Consider the following 14,521-nt stretch of genomic DNA (forward strand, 5'->3'; position numbering starts at 1 on the left):
TATGAACTATAGGTGTGCATGTAGTGTGCATGTGTAGTGTTTTTACTGTGTATGTGCATGTAGTGTGTATGTGTAGTGTATGTACTATAGGTGTGCATGTAGTGTGTATGTGTAGTGTTTGTACTGTACGTGTGCATGTAGTGTGTATGTGTAGTGTATGTACTATAGGTATGCATGTAGTGTGTATGTGTAGTGTATGTACTATAGGTGTGCATGGAGTGTGTATGTGTAGTGTATGTACTGTACGTGTGCATTTAGTGTGCATGTGTAGTGTATGTACTATAGGTGTGCATGTAGTGTGTATGTGTAGTGTTTGTACTGTACGTGTGCATTTAGTGTGTATGTGTAGTGTTTGTACTGTACGTGTGCATGTGGTGTGTATGTGTAGTGTATGTACTATAGGTGTGCATGTAGTGTGTATGTGTAGTGTATGTACTATAGGTATGCATGTAGTGTGTATGTGTAGTGTATGTACTATAGGTGTGCATGGAGTGTGTATGTGTAGTGTATGTACTGTACGTGTGCATTTAGTGTGCATGTGTAGTGTATGTACTATAGGTGTGCATGCAGTGTGTATGTGTAGTGTTTGTACTGTACGTGTGCATTTAGTGTGTATGTGTAGTGTTTGTACTGTACATGTGCATGTGGTGTGTATGTGTAGTGTATGTACTATAGGTGTGCATGTGGTGTGTATGTGTAGTGTTTGTATTGTACGTGTGCATGTAGTGTGTATGTGTAGTGTTTGTACTGTACGTGTGCATTTAGTGTGTATGTGTAGTGTTTGTACTGTACGTGTGCATGTGGTGTGTATGTGTAGTGTTTGTATTGTACGTGTGCATGTAGTGTGAATGTGTAGTGTTTGTACTGTACATGTGCACTTTATGTTTATGTTGTTATGACTGTCTAATATGTTTTCTTAAATTAATGACAAATTAGAAATACTGTATTCTATTCTACTATATTATTTATGCTTTAATATTGTAGCTTTGCATTAGTATAAATATATGCTAGGGATGGGTATGTATATGTATATGTGTGTGTGTGTGTATATGTATGTGTATGTATATATTTGTGTGTATTAATGTATGTATATGCATGTGTATATACAGTATCCCACAAAAGTGAGTACACCCCTCACATTTGTTTTTTAAATATTTTATTATATCTTTATATCTTTTTATGTGAAAACACTGAAGACATGACACTTTGCTACAATGTAAAGTAGTGAGTGTACAGCCTGTAAAACAGTGTAAATTTGCTGTCCCCTCAAAATAACTCAACACACAGCCATTAATGTCTAAACCGTTGGCAACAAAAGTGAGTACACCCCTAAGTGGAAATGTCCAAATTGGGCCCAAAGTGTCAATATTTTGTGTGACCACCATTATTTTCCAGCACTGCCTTAACCCTCTTGGGCATGGAGTTCACCAGAGCTTAACAAGTTGCCACTGGAGTCCTCTTCCATTCCTCCATGATGACATCACGGAGCTAGTGGATGTTAGAGAACTTGCGCTCCCCCACCTTCCGTATGAGGATGCCCCACAGATGCTCAATAGGGTTTAGGTCTGGAGACATGCTTGGCCAGTCCATCACCTTTACCCTCAGCTTCTTTAGCAAGGCAGTGGTTGTCTTGGAGGTGTGTTTGGGGTAATTATCATGTTGTAATACTGCCCTGCGGCCCGGTCTCCGAAGGGAGAGGATCATGCTCTGATTCAGTATGTCACAGTACATGTTGGTATTCATGGTTCCCTCAATGAACTGTAGCTCCCCAGTGCCAGCAGCACTCATGCAGGCCCTGACCATGGCACTCCCACCACCATGCTTGACTGTAGGCAAGACACACTTGTCTTTGTACTCCTCATCTGGTTGCCGCCACACACTCCTTACACCATCTGAACCAAATAAGTTTATCTTGGTCTCATCGGACCACAGGACATGGTTCCAGTAATCCATGTCCTATGTCTGCTTGTCTTCAGCAAACTGCAGGCTTTCATGTGCATCATCTTTAGAAGAGGCTTCCATCTGGGACGACAGCCATGCAGACCAATTTGATTCAGGGTGAGGTATATGGTCTGAGCACTGACAGGCTGATCCCCCACCCCTTCAACCTCTGCAGTAATGCTGGCAGCATTCATACATCTATGTCCCCTCTGGATATGACGCTGAGCACGTGCACTCAACTTCTTTGGTCGACCATGGTGCACCCTGTTCTGAGTGGAACCTGTCCTGTGAAACTGCTGTATGGTCTTGCCCACCATGCTGCAGCTCAGTTTCAGGGTCTTGACAATCTTCTTATAGCCTAGGCCATCTTTATGTAGAGCAACAATTCTTTTTTTCAGATCCTCAGAGAGTTATTTGCCATGAGGTGCCATGTTGAACTTCCAGTGACCAGTATGAGAGAGAGGGAGAGCAATAACACCAAATTTAACACACCTGTTCCCCATTCACACCTGAGACCTTGTAACTAGGGATGGGTGAATGTATATATTTTCGAATTTGAATGTTAGAACTAATGTTATTGTAGAAATTCAATTTACATAATAGAATGTTGATAAGAACAAAAAATTCTGTTATCGAATGTTATTTACAGTTTTCAAATGTCACATTCAAACTCGAATATTACATTTATTATACACAATTGTAGACTAGAAATACTATTTCGAATTCAAATGTTGCATTCAAATTTGAATGTAGCATTCGAATATTACATTTATTAAACAGTTGTAGACTAGAAATACTATTTCGGTTTTGAATGTTACATTCGAATTCGAATGTCATATTCAAATTCGAATATTACATTTAAAAAACACAGTATTAGACTAGAAATACTATTTCAAATTTGAATGGTACATTTGAATTTGAATGTAGTATTCAAATTTGAATATTACATTTATTAAACACAGTTGTAGATTAAAAATACTATTTCAAAATCGAATTTTACATTCGAATTTAAATGTCAGATTTTAATTTGAATATTACATTCATCCAAAATTGAATGAATACATAGCTAAACATTCTATTAGTCAAACGAATATTTTCAAATTTTATTGAAAAATTCGAAAACCAAAAATCGAAAATAGAATGTTAGAATGTTATATAAACATTCGAGATTCGAACAAAAGTATCAAAATTCGCTTTGAATTTTGATTTTTTAGAAACATTCGCCTATCCCTAATTGTAACAGGGAAATGGCTAATTGGGCCCAATTTGGATATTTCCACTTAGGGGTGTACTCATTTTTGTCGCCAACGGTTTAGACATTAATGGCTGCAGGGCCGGTGCTAGGATTTGTGGCCACACAGGCGAGGATAAAATTTGCGCCCCCCCATTACATACCATTGCTGTTTTTTTACAAAAAAAAAAAAAAGAAAATATAATTTCCCATTATCCTATAAAATATATATATATATATATATATATATATATATATATATATATATATATATATATATATATATATATATATATATATATATATATATATATACACACACACACTATATATATATATATATATATATATATATACACACACACACTATATATATATATATATATATATATACTATATCATGCTGGTATTGATATTTAAAGCAAGGGTAAGGCTTAGCAGTAAAGCATAGTGTAAGGGTTAGAATTAGCATCAGGGTTAGTCTTTGTGGCTGCAATATGACTTCTTCACTGCTAAACTATTGACGGAAAAAAAAACTCTGTTAATGCTGCCAACTCGGCACTCACACTTGGCGGGATCAGACTGATATGTGTGTGTATATGTGTGTGTATGTATATATATATATATATATATATATATATATATATATATATATATATATGTGTGTTGTAACCTTTTATCTCCTCCTGATACCCTGCCTTGGTTGTGTTCCAGTCTGGACCATTATGTTGTGCACTGTGTATTATATATCCCTTTTCTCTTGCAAGGTGTATCCAGTCCACGGATTCAACCTTACTTGTGGGATATTCTCATTCCCTACAGGAAGTGGCAAAGAGAGCACACAGCAAAGCTGTCCATATAGCTCCCCCTCTGGCTCCGCCCCCCAGTCATTCTCTTTGCCGCTTTAACAAGTAGCATCTCCACGGGAGGGTAAAGTGAATGTGGTGTTAGATTTGTAGCTTTTATATCTTCAATCAAAAGTTTGTTATTTTTAAATAGTACCGGTTTGTGCTATTTACTCTCTGGCGGAAATATGATGAAGAATTCTGCTGAGAGGAAAATGATTTTAGCATGTTGTAATTAAAATCCATTGCTGTTCCCACACAGGACTGAGGAGTACCAGAAAACTTCAGTTGGGGGGAACAGTTTGCAGGCTTAACTGCTTTGAGGTATGTTTCAGTCATCTTTTTTCTAGTCAAGACAAGATAATGCTAGAAGACTGACAAGATTCCCCATGTGGGAAGGGTAAGCCATGTTCTGAGACTTAGTATAGAACTAGAGGCGTATTTAAGAGGGCTCAATAGACTGGTTATCATTTTTGCAGGGCAATCGATTATTTTATTTAGCAAAATACTCTTTATTGACACTTTTTAAGCACTTTGGTGTGTTTATTTGGGGTTTTATTCCACATGGCATTATGTTTAGTCACCTAAATTGGGTCATGAAGGCCCCTCAGCTCCGGAGTTGAGTGGGAGGGGCCTAATTTTGCGCCTTAGTTGCGCAGTTTATTCTGACAGATTTACTTACATGCTGCTTCACATGGGTCCAGAGACTGATTGAGGACTTCAGGAGGCTTGTATTTCACATAACCCAATCCTTAAGGGAAGGTAGGGCCACAGCAGGCTGCTGTGGCAAGGTGCTGTAGTTTATTAACCGGTTGTTTGCTTTAGGCAGCTCCGGTTTGGGCATTAAAGGGTTAATCAGGCTGAAACTTGCTGTGCAATCATATCGAAGCATTAGGCACAAGAGATTTGGTTCATTTTCACCGTTTTGTAAAATTGAGTGCGCTTTTATTTCTTAAAGGCACAGTACCATTTATTGCAAATTGTATTTTTTACTTGATAAAGTGTTTTTCCAAGCCTGCTTGTGTATAATACTAATCTGTTAAACATGTCTGACACTAAGGAAAAGTCTTGCTCTATGTGTTCAGAAGCCATGGTGTAACCCCCACTCAAAATGTGTCCCAAGTGCACTAATGTGTCTATACACTTTAAAGATCATATTGTGTCACTTAAAAATATAGCCCTAGATGATTCTTTGACTGAAGGTAATGGGGATAGTCCGCCTTCCTCTCCCCATGTGTCATCACCAGTTACGCCCGCTCAAGCGATACCTAGTACCTCTAGTGCATTGGCACCTATTACATTGCAACAATTGGCGGCAGTTATGTATAATTCCCTTGCGGCCTTCCTATCCAAACTGCCAGTTTTCCCTAAAAAGCTCTGTTCTAAGAACAGATGAGGAGCAGTTGGAAGCTTTGGGAAGTTTATCTGATGTACCCTCACAACACTCTGAAGTAGGGGCGAGGGATGTAATCTCTGAGGGAGAAATTTCTGACTCAGGAAAAGTTTCTCAGCGGGCAGAATCAGATTCATTAGCATTTAAGTTTAAATTGGAACACCTCCGCGTACTGCTTAGGGAGGTCTTATCAACCCTGGAGTATTGTGACCCTATGGTGGTCCCAGAGAAATTGTGTAAAATGGACAAATATCTAGAAGTCCCTGTATGCACTGATGCGTTCCCGATCCCTAAGAGGGTGGCGGATATTGTTGCTAGGGAGTGGGAAAGACCAGGTGTACCTTTTGTTCCCCTCCCCCTATCTTTAAGAAAATGTTCCCCATAACTGATCCCAGGCGGGACGCATGGCAGACGTCCCTAAGGTAGAGGGGGCAGTTTCAACACTTGCCAAGCGCACAACCATACCAATTGAAGACAGTTGTGCTTTCAAAGATCCTATGGATAAAAAATTAGAATGTTTACTAAAGAAAATATTTGTTCAACAGGGTTTCCTTCTCCAACCTATTGCCTGCATTATTCCTGTAACTACTGCAGCGGGTTTTTGGTTTGAGGCGCTGGAGGAGTCGCTCCAGAGGGAGACTTCATATGACGAAGTCATGGATAGAATTAATGCTCTAAAACTGGCTAATTCTTTTATCACAGATGCCGCTTTGCAATTAGCTAAGTTAGCGGCGAAAAATTTTAGTTTTGCCATCATGGCACGCAGAACGCTTTGGCTCAAATCATGGTCGGCCGATGTGTCGTCCAAAACAAAATTACTGAATATTCCTTTCAAGGGAAAGACCCTTTTCGGGCCCGAGTTAAAAGAGATTATTTCGGATATCTCTGGGGGAAAGGGCCATGCCCTCCCGCAAGATAGGCCTTTTAAGACTCAAAACAAGGCTAATTTTAGTTCCTTTCGCAACTTCAGGAGCGGTCCTGCTTCAACCTCTGCAACCGCTAAGCAAGAGAGTAACGCTTCACAGCCCAAGGCAACCTGGAAACCTTTGCAGGGATGGAACAAGGGTAAACAGGCCAAAAAGCCTGCAGCTGCTACTAAGACAGCATGAAGGGGTAGCCCCGATCCAGGACCGGATCTGGTAGGGGGCAGACTCTCTCTCTTTGCTCAGGCTTGGGCAAGAGATGTTCCTGATCCCTGGGCACTAGAGATCGTTGCTCAGGGATATCTTCTAGAATTCAAGGACTCCCCTCCAAGGGGAAGGTTCCACATTTCTCGTCTGTCTACAGACGAGACAAAGAAAGAGGCGTTCTTATGCTGTGCAGAAGATCTACTCAAGATGGGAGTGATATGTCCAGTTCCAATTACAGAACAGGGACTAGGTTTTTACTCAAACCTGTTTGTGGTTCCCAAAAAGGAAGGAACTTTCAGGCCAATCCTGGATCTAAAAATTCTAAACAAATTCCTCAGAGTTCCATCATTCAAAATGGAGACCATTCGGACAATTTTACCAATGATCCAGGAAGGTCAATATATGACTACCGGGGATCTAAAGGATGCGTACCTTCATATTCCTATCCACAAAGATCACCATCAGTTCCTAAGGTTCACTTTTCTGGACAAGCATTACCAGTTCATGGCCCTTCCCTTCGGGTTGGCCACCGCTCCCAGAATTTTCACAAAAGTGCTAGGGTCCCTGCTAGCTGTACTAAGACCGCGGGGCATTGCAGTAGCACCTTATCTGGACGACATCTTAATACAGGCGTCGTCTTTTCCCAGAGCCAAGGCTCATACGGATATTGTTCTGGCCTTTCTAAGGTCTCACGGGTGGAAGGTGAACACCGAAAAAAGTTCTCTGTCCCCGCTCACAAGGGTTCCCTTCCTGGGAACATTAATAGACTCGGTAGAAATGAAAATATTTCTGACGGAGGTCAGAAGGTTAAAGCTTTTAAGTACTTGCCGAGCTCTTCATTCCATTCCTCGGCCATCTGTAGCTCAGTGCATGGAGGTAATCGGATTAATGGTAGCAGCAATGGACGTAGTCCCTTTTGCTCAAATTCATCTCAGGCCACTGCAATTGTGCATGCTCAAACAGTGGAATGGGGATTATGCAGATTTGTCTCCTCAAATCCAACTGGACCAGAAAACCAGAGATTCTCTTCTCTGGTGGTTGTCTCAGGATCACCTGTCTCAGTTAATGTGCTTCCGCAGACCAGAGTGGATCATTGTAACGACCGACGCCAGTCTGTTAGGCTGGGGCGCGGTCTGGGGCTCCCTGAAAGCTCAGGGCCTATGGTCTCGGGAAGAGTTTCTTTTCCCAATAAACATTTTGGAACTGAGAGCGATATTCAACAGGCTCCAGGCATGGCCTCAGCTACCGGCAGCCAAATTCATCAGATTTCAGTCGGACAACATCACGACTGTAGCATACATCAATCATCAGGGAGGAACAAAGAGTTCCTTAGCGATGAAGGAAGTAACCAAGATAATCAGGTGGGCGGAGGATCACTCTTGCCATCTATCTGCAATTCACATCCCAGGAGTAGATAACTGGGAAGCGGATTTCCTAAGTCGTCAGACTTTTCACCCGGGGGAGTGGGAACTCCACCCGGAGGTTTTTGCTCAGCTCACTCAGCTATGGGGCATTCCAGAGTTGGATCTGTTGGCGTCCCGTCAGAATTCCAAACTTCCTCTTTACGGATCCAGGTAAAGGGACCCCAAGGCGGCATTGATAGATGCTCTAGTAGCGCCTTGGTCCTTCAATCTGGCTTATGTCTTTCCACCGTTTCCCCTTCTCCCTCGGCTGGTAGCCAGAATCAAACAGGAGAAGGCCTCGGTAATTCTGATAGTGCCTGCGTGGCCACGCAGGACTTGGTATGCAGACCTAGTGGACATGTCATCTGTCCCACCATGGGCACTGCCAATGAGGCAGGATCTTCTAATACAGGGTCCATTCAAGCATCCAAATCTAGTTTCTCTATGTCTGACTGCTTGGAGATTGTTACAAACTGCTATTTGTAACTGGCCCTTTAAATGGAAAATTGCCCTGCTTCCCTGGATTGTGGAGAAGCCTATTTGCCAGCCTCCTTCCTCATGACTATGGCCCATGGAAGATTGTGCCCCTGAAAACATATTAACTTTTATTGGGTGTGTATGGCCCTTTAAGAACCGTCTGGGGTCATATTGTGACTTTGGTGAACAATGCCCCTTTAAGACTATGTCCCCAGACCTGTAAAATAACTTGTTCCTGGCTTTCTCCCACTTGGTTCAGTAAATAGGGCTTACTGAACCAAGTACCACACAGGCAGAGTGTTCCACAGAAAGGGAGCACTATTACAAAAGCATTAGTTTTCATTGTGTGCCATTAAGAGTTAATTTTGTTCAATTCTAAATACAAGTTTGCTGGGATCAGCTCTAATTAAGTTTAGTGATAAACCTTCCCATTGTCTAATCAGACTGCTAGTGATAAGGTGGACTGCATTGTTTTATTGTGTGTAACTTGTTTTCTGCTGAAGAAATGTAATTCTACTATGGCCTGTAAAAGGGCGTTGTCTCTATCTAAATGTATCTAAATGTGTGATTGGGGATTTTATGCCTCCCCCTGAGAGTGTTTTTTTTGCATGTAACCTCAATAAAAAGCAGGCTGTGTGTTCCAGCACATCAGACCTTTTCTGACCCTCTAACTTGCAGCTTTGACTCATGTTTGTAGGGGACAGCTATAATCACTACAGGGATTGCTATGCTCTTCATACTCCCTTAGCTACTGAGCTCCTGTAAGAGCTCTTGTTCCTGATCCTGCTTCGCTCTAAAGAAGGAAGAGGTTCACCTACTGGAGCCTGGTCGTAGGTCCAGGGCGCAGAGCAGATGGCGAGATACCAGCCCAGCAGCGGTGGTTCATAGAGTCTGCATTACTGATGGTGGCTACGCAGTAGTTATAGTGTCTACGGTGCTGCTGCTCCTTTGGTGAGTGCTAGGAGCATCCTTTTCTACGGTCCAACTTCCAGCCAGCCTGGAGGCAACCGTAACAGAGATTGAACGCTTAATTCTATCCAAGCGTGGGTTCTCTGAATCAGTCATAGATACTCTGATACAAGTTAGAAAGCCTGTCACCAGGAAAATTTACCATAAGATATGGCAGAAATATCTTTGTTGGTGTGAATGCAAGGGTTACTCATGGAGTAAGATTAGGATTCCAAGGATATTGTCTTTTCTCGAAGAAGGATTGGAGAAAGGTTTGTCGGCTAGTTCCTTAAAGGGACAGATATCCGCTCTGTCTATACTTTTACACAAGCGTCTGGCAGAAGTTCCAGATGTTCAAGCGTTTGCACAGGCTTTAGTCAGAATCAAGCCTGTCTATAAACCTGTGGCTCCTCCATGGAGTCTAAATTTAGTTCTTTCAGTTCTTCAAGGGGTTCCGTTTGAACCTTTACATTCCATAGATATTAAGTTATTATCTTGGAAAGTTTTGTTTTTGGTAGCTATATCTTCTGCTCGAAGAGTTTCAGAATTGTCTGCTTTGCAGTGTAATTCACCTTATCTGGTGTTCCATGCAGATAAGGTAGTTTCGCGTACCAAACCTGGGTTTCTTCCTAAAGTTGTTTCTAATAAGAACATTAACCAGGAAATCATTGTTCCTTCCCTGTGTCCTAATCCAGCTTCTAAGAAGGAACGGCTTTTACTCAATCTTGATGTGGTTCGTGCTTTGAAATTCTATTTACAAGCAACCTAGGATTTCAGACAAACATCATCTTTGTTTGTTGTCTATCCTGGTAAGAGGAGAGGTCAGAAAGCGACTGCTACCTCTCTTTCCTTCTGGTTGAAAAGCATCATCCGATTGGCTTATGAGACTGCTGGGCAGCAGCCTCCTGAATGAATTACAGCACAGCTCATTCCACCAGAGCTGTGGCTTCCACTTGGGCTTTCAAGAATGAGGCTTCTGTTGAACAAATTTGTAAGGCAGCGACTTGGTCTTCACTACATACTTTTGCCAAATTTTACAAATTCGATACTTTTGCTTCTTCGGAGGCTATTTTTGGGAGAAAGGTTTTGCAAGCAGTGGTGCCTTCCATTTAGGTTCCCTGTCTTGTTCCCTCCCTTCATCCGTGTCCTAAAGCTTTGGTATTGGTATCCCACAAGTAAGGATGAATCCGTGGACTGGATACACCTTGCAAGAGAAAACAGAATTTATGCTTACCTGATAAATTACTTACTCTTGCGGTGTATCCAGTCCACGGCCCGCCCTGGCAATTAAGTCAGGTTAAAATTTATTGTTTAAACTACAGTCACCACTGCACCCTATGGTTTCTCCTTTTTCTCCTAACCGCCGGTCGAATGACTGGGGGGGGGAGCCAGAGGGGGAGCTATATGGACAGCTTTGCTGTGTGCTCTCTTTGTCACTTCCTGTAGGGAATGAGAATATCCCACAAGTAAGGTTGAATCCATGGACTGGATACACCGCAAGAGAAAGTAATTTATCAGGTAAGCATAAATTCTGTTTTTTATCTCACCAAGCACTCATATAAGTACATCTGTATACTAATAACCATCACATACTGTATATGTGTAGCACTAGTCAGGCAGAGAGAGAGTCTGCCCAGTGTAACTTACAGGTTACAAAGGAACAATACAAATGCTTCTGTACTTGCATGCAATACAACTGATGATCTAAAGCTGGATCTCCCTGTCTTGTCTGAAGCCTCTGTGATATTTACAGGCTCAGCCACATTACCATGTTATAAGAACCTCATTCACAACACAATGATATCACTGATTTTTTTATGTATACCTCAAATATGGACAACCCACTTTTCCCCTACTGGTTTTTCAAATCCGAGAATTTCAATTTGTATAGCATTGCTCCCCTTCAAATAAATGTATACCGTATATATAAACTTTTAAATAATAAAAGATGTTCAAAATAGTTCAAAATAGTCGACACTGGCCTGCGCTTTAGGGACCGGATTGAGGAGGATCTTATACCGGCTCTGTGGTACCTAAGAGGCCGGAAACGGTGCTGGCCGCTGCTGCCTGCTGCTGGAAGTCCTAAGTGGCAGATCTCTGCCACTGATATGTAAAAAAATAAATAAATCTATAAAACACAGTACACTGGCTAAATATATAAAACACTGGCTGCTCTGACTGAGCTCCAATTTTGCGCCCAACTGCTGGTGCGCCCTAAGGCGATTGCCTAGTGTGCCTATATGCAAGTGCCGGGCCTGAATGGCTGTGTGTTGAGTTTGAGGGGACAGCAAATTTACACTGTTATACAGGCTGTGCACTCACTACTTTACATTGTAGCAAAGTGTCATTTCTTCAGTGTTGTCACGTGAAAAGATATAATAAAATATTTAGAAAAATGTGAGGGGTGTACTCACTTTTGTGGAATACTGTGTGTGTGTACTGTGTATATATATATATATATATATATATATATATATATATATATATATTTCACAAGAATGTTAAATCCTTTTGTTTTGCGTGCTAGCAACCCTGAGTTGGGTACAAATCTTAAATCAGATGAAAATAAAAGACTTTACTGCAAGGTGACATGGGGAGAGGTCTTGCCATGCACTATACATATGTGCCTGTATGTTTTGATCCTTGCTGTGTATATCTCATTTTTAAAGCTTCTACAATAAAAGTTAATTCCCTTTACTTCATTGCAACATCTCAAGCCATGAGATAGGACCCATATAATAAGCACGAGCTAAAGGAAATTTACTTAACAGCATTAATGTATATTAGCCCTTTCTAAGCCACTTACCGAAGAACAATAATAGGCTTTAGCAAAAAAATAGCTGATGTTGCGTAGTGCAAGTGGTGTCTTGGCATGAGCTCGCAAGCTTGCAGTAAGTTAAAGGGTTAGTAAACCTAGAAAATAATGTTATATAATTCTGCACATAGTGCAGAATTATATAAGATTATATTAGTGCTAGCTTTATGTAACATAATATTGCCGGTGAAATCTTTATTAAAAAGAGGGGTTTTTAGACCCACCCTCTGTGCTCTACTGAGTGGGTCTGTTTTTGTCAATGAGCTCATCTGGGCAACTGTCTAGTCACAGTCCAGCCCGATCATGCCATTACACTCAATGTAGCTCGCTACTGCTGTCAGACAGTGCAGGAGCGAGCTACATTGAGTGTAATGGCGTGATCGGGCCGGACTGTGACTAGACAGCTGCCCAGAGGCGCTCAGTGAAAAAAACAAACCCGCTCAGTAGAGCACAGAGGGTGGGTCTGAAACCCCCTTTTTTTAATAAAAATTACACTGGCAATATTATGTTACATAAAGCTAGCACTAATATAATGTTATATAATTCTGCACTATGTGCAGAATTATATAACATTATTTTCTAGGTTTACTGGCCCTTTAATATAATCTAACACTCATGTCACTTTAAAGGGCACATCCTGCCTAGAATGGTTACTATTCACTATATTATTGTTCCTGCAGCTCTTTTCAAATTCATCTCTCCTGTTTTTATAGCTTAAAAATGCCAGATACTGAAACCCCGCCTCTTTGTACCTAGGTTTGCCAGTTGTCCATCAAACAAAACTTGACAGCCTGCTGATAAGGGGGGGGGGGGTGGGAGATACATTATTTTAAATTTATTTTAATAGATAGATAGATAGATAGATAGATGTGTATATATATATATATACACAAAACAGAAACAAGTCTGCCAAGAACGAACAGCAGCTCAATAGCTTGTTCTATGGCCGGTTGCAACCTGGGAGTAACTTTTTTCTGCCCAATTGTGCTTTTCACAGAGGAAAACTTTCCTGTAGTATATCAGTCTATATATATATTAGGAGATAGTAGAATGTCACAGAACAAAGTGAAATTGATCTGTGCCCTAGATGTGAAATTAAACAGAATCAATGAAACAGCTACAACAAAAGCACATAGGTATATAGAACAGCAAAAGAAAATAATCTCTTGTTGTTACCTATAAGAAGTATGAACAATAAAAGGCGTAATAGCACTAATGTGCCTGAAATATGTGAATAAAGCCAACAAATGGTACAAATTGTCCAAATACATATAACAATGTGAAGACTCCGTATTCAATAAATCTGGGAGGTATTCCCCTTACTAGAACAAACCTCAATCTAATGGGGTAAGTTGAGGGACAGACCTCCGGTTAGATAATGCCATGTGGTGCTGTGAGTGATCTTCTCCCTTCAGGTTGATTGTAGATAAGTTTTAAAATGCAGGTTTTTTTTATATATGTATGTATTGCTGTTTTATATATATGATTATATAGGCCTTTACGTTATGGATATATATTTGTGGCACCTTTAATTATTAGGTTCTATAGTATCTGTATAAAGATATCCTGTGGTTTTTAATGGATACCACTGTTTCAAAACACTGCTACAAATGAACTTTTTTGTCTATACATTGATTATCATAATAAGTCAATATAAATAATAAGATATAGAATTGTCTTATTTGTACAACAGCCTGTTGATCTTGCTGATACTAAGATAAATGCCTTATATGAGCTCCGCTGATCTAATTATAATTCAGCCGGGCTGTACGCTGTACGTATACTTCCATGTGACCACGATCTGACCAATGGGAAGGGGGACTTGCCGCCGCCTCCCCTTCTTATACGGGTTCTATGAGATCACTAATCAATAACCCTCTAAGGAAGAAGGATGTATATTTAACCTTTGAAACATGTCAGGGAATTTTCTGTGCGACAATAATTAATAATTAGATCTAATAGCAGTACAGATGTGCACGTGGGGGTAAATGCTTTTATCTGCTATGGGTGACAGTCATCAGTGGCTTACGGAGCTAGCATACCATGGTGGCCAACAGCAATAATGTCAGGTTCTTCATGGTCAGTTTAAGTCTATACATGTCTGTAAGGTAAGGCAAACGCACAGGTTGCCATAGAAACAGAAAAGTATTAGAATAAAGCCAGCTGAATACCTATGGGATAAAGAGATTATTGCTGGGAACACATAACGCTAATTACAGTGACAGGGGAGGGTGGCATTAGATACTGCAGAGGTCCTGCTTCTTATTGATACCTCAGGTGTCAACAGCTGTCAACAGCTGTCAAAGATGGTTGTAGTATGTTGCTAAGCAATGATTGG

This window comes from Bombina bombina, chromosome 3 (genome assembly GCF_027579735.1).
Source record: "Bombina bombina isolate aBomBom1 chromosome 3, aBomBom1.pri, whole genome shotgun sequence".
In the NCBI taxonomy this organism is placed as follows: Eukaryota; Metazoa; Chordata; class Amphibia; order Anura; family Bombinatoridae; genus Bombina; species Bombina bombina.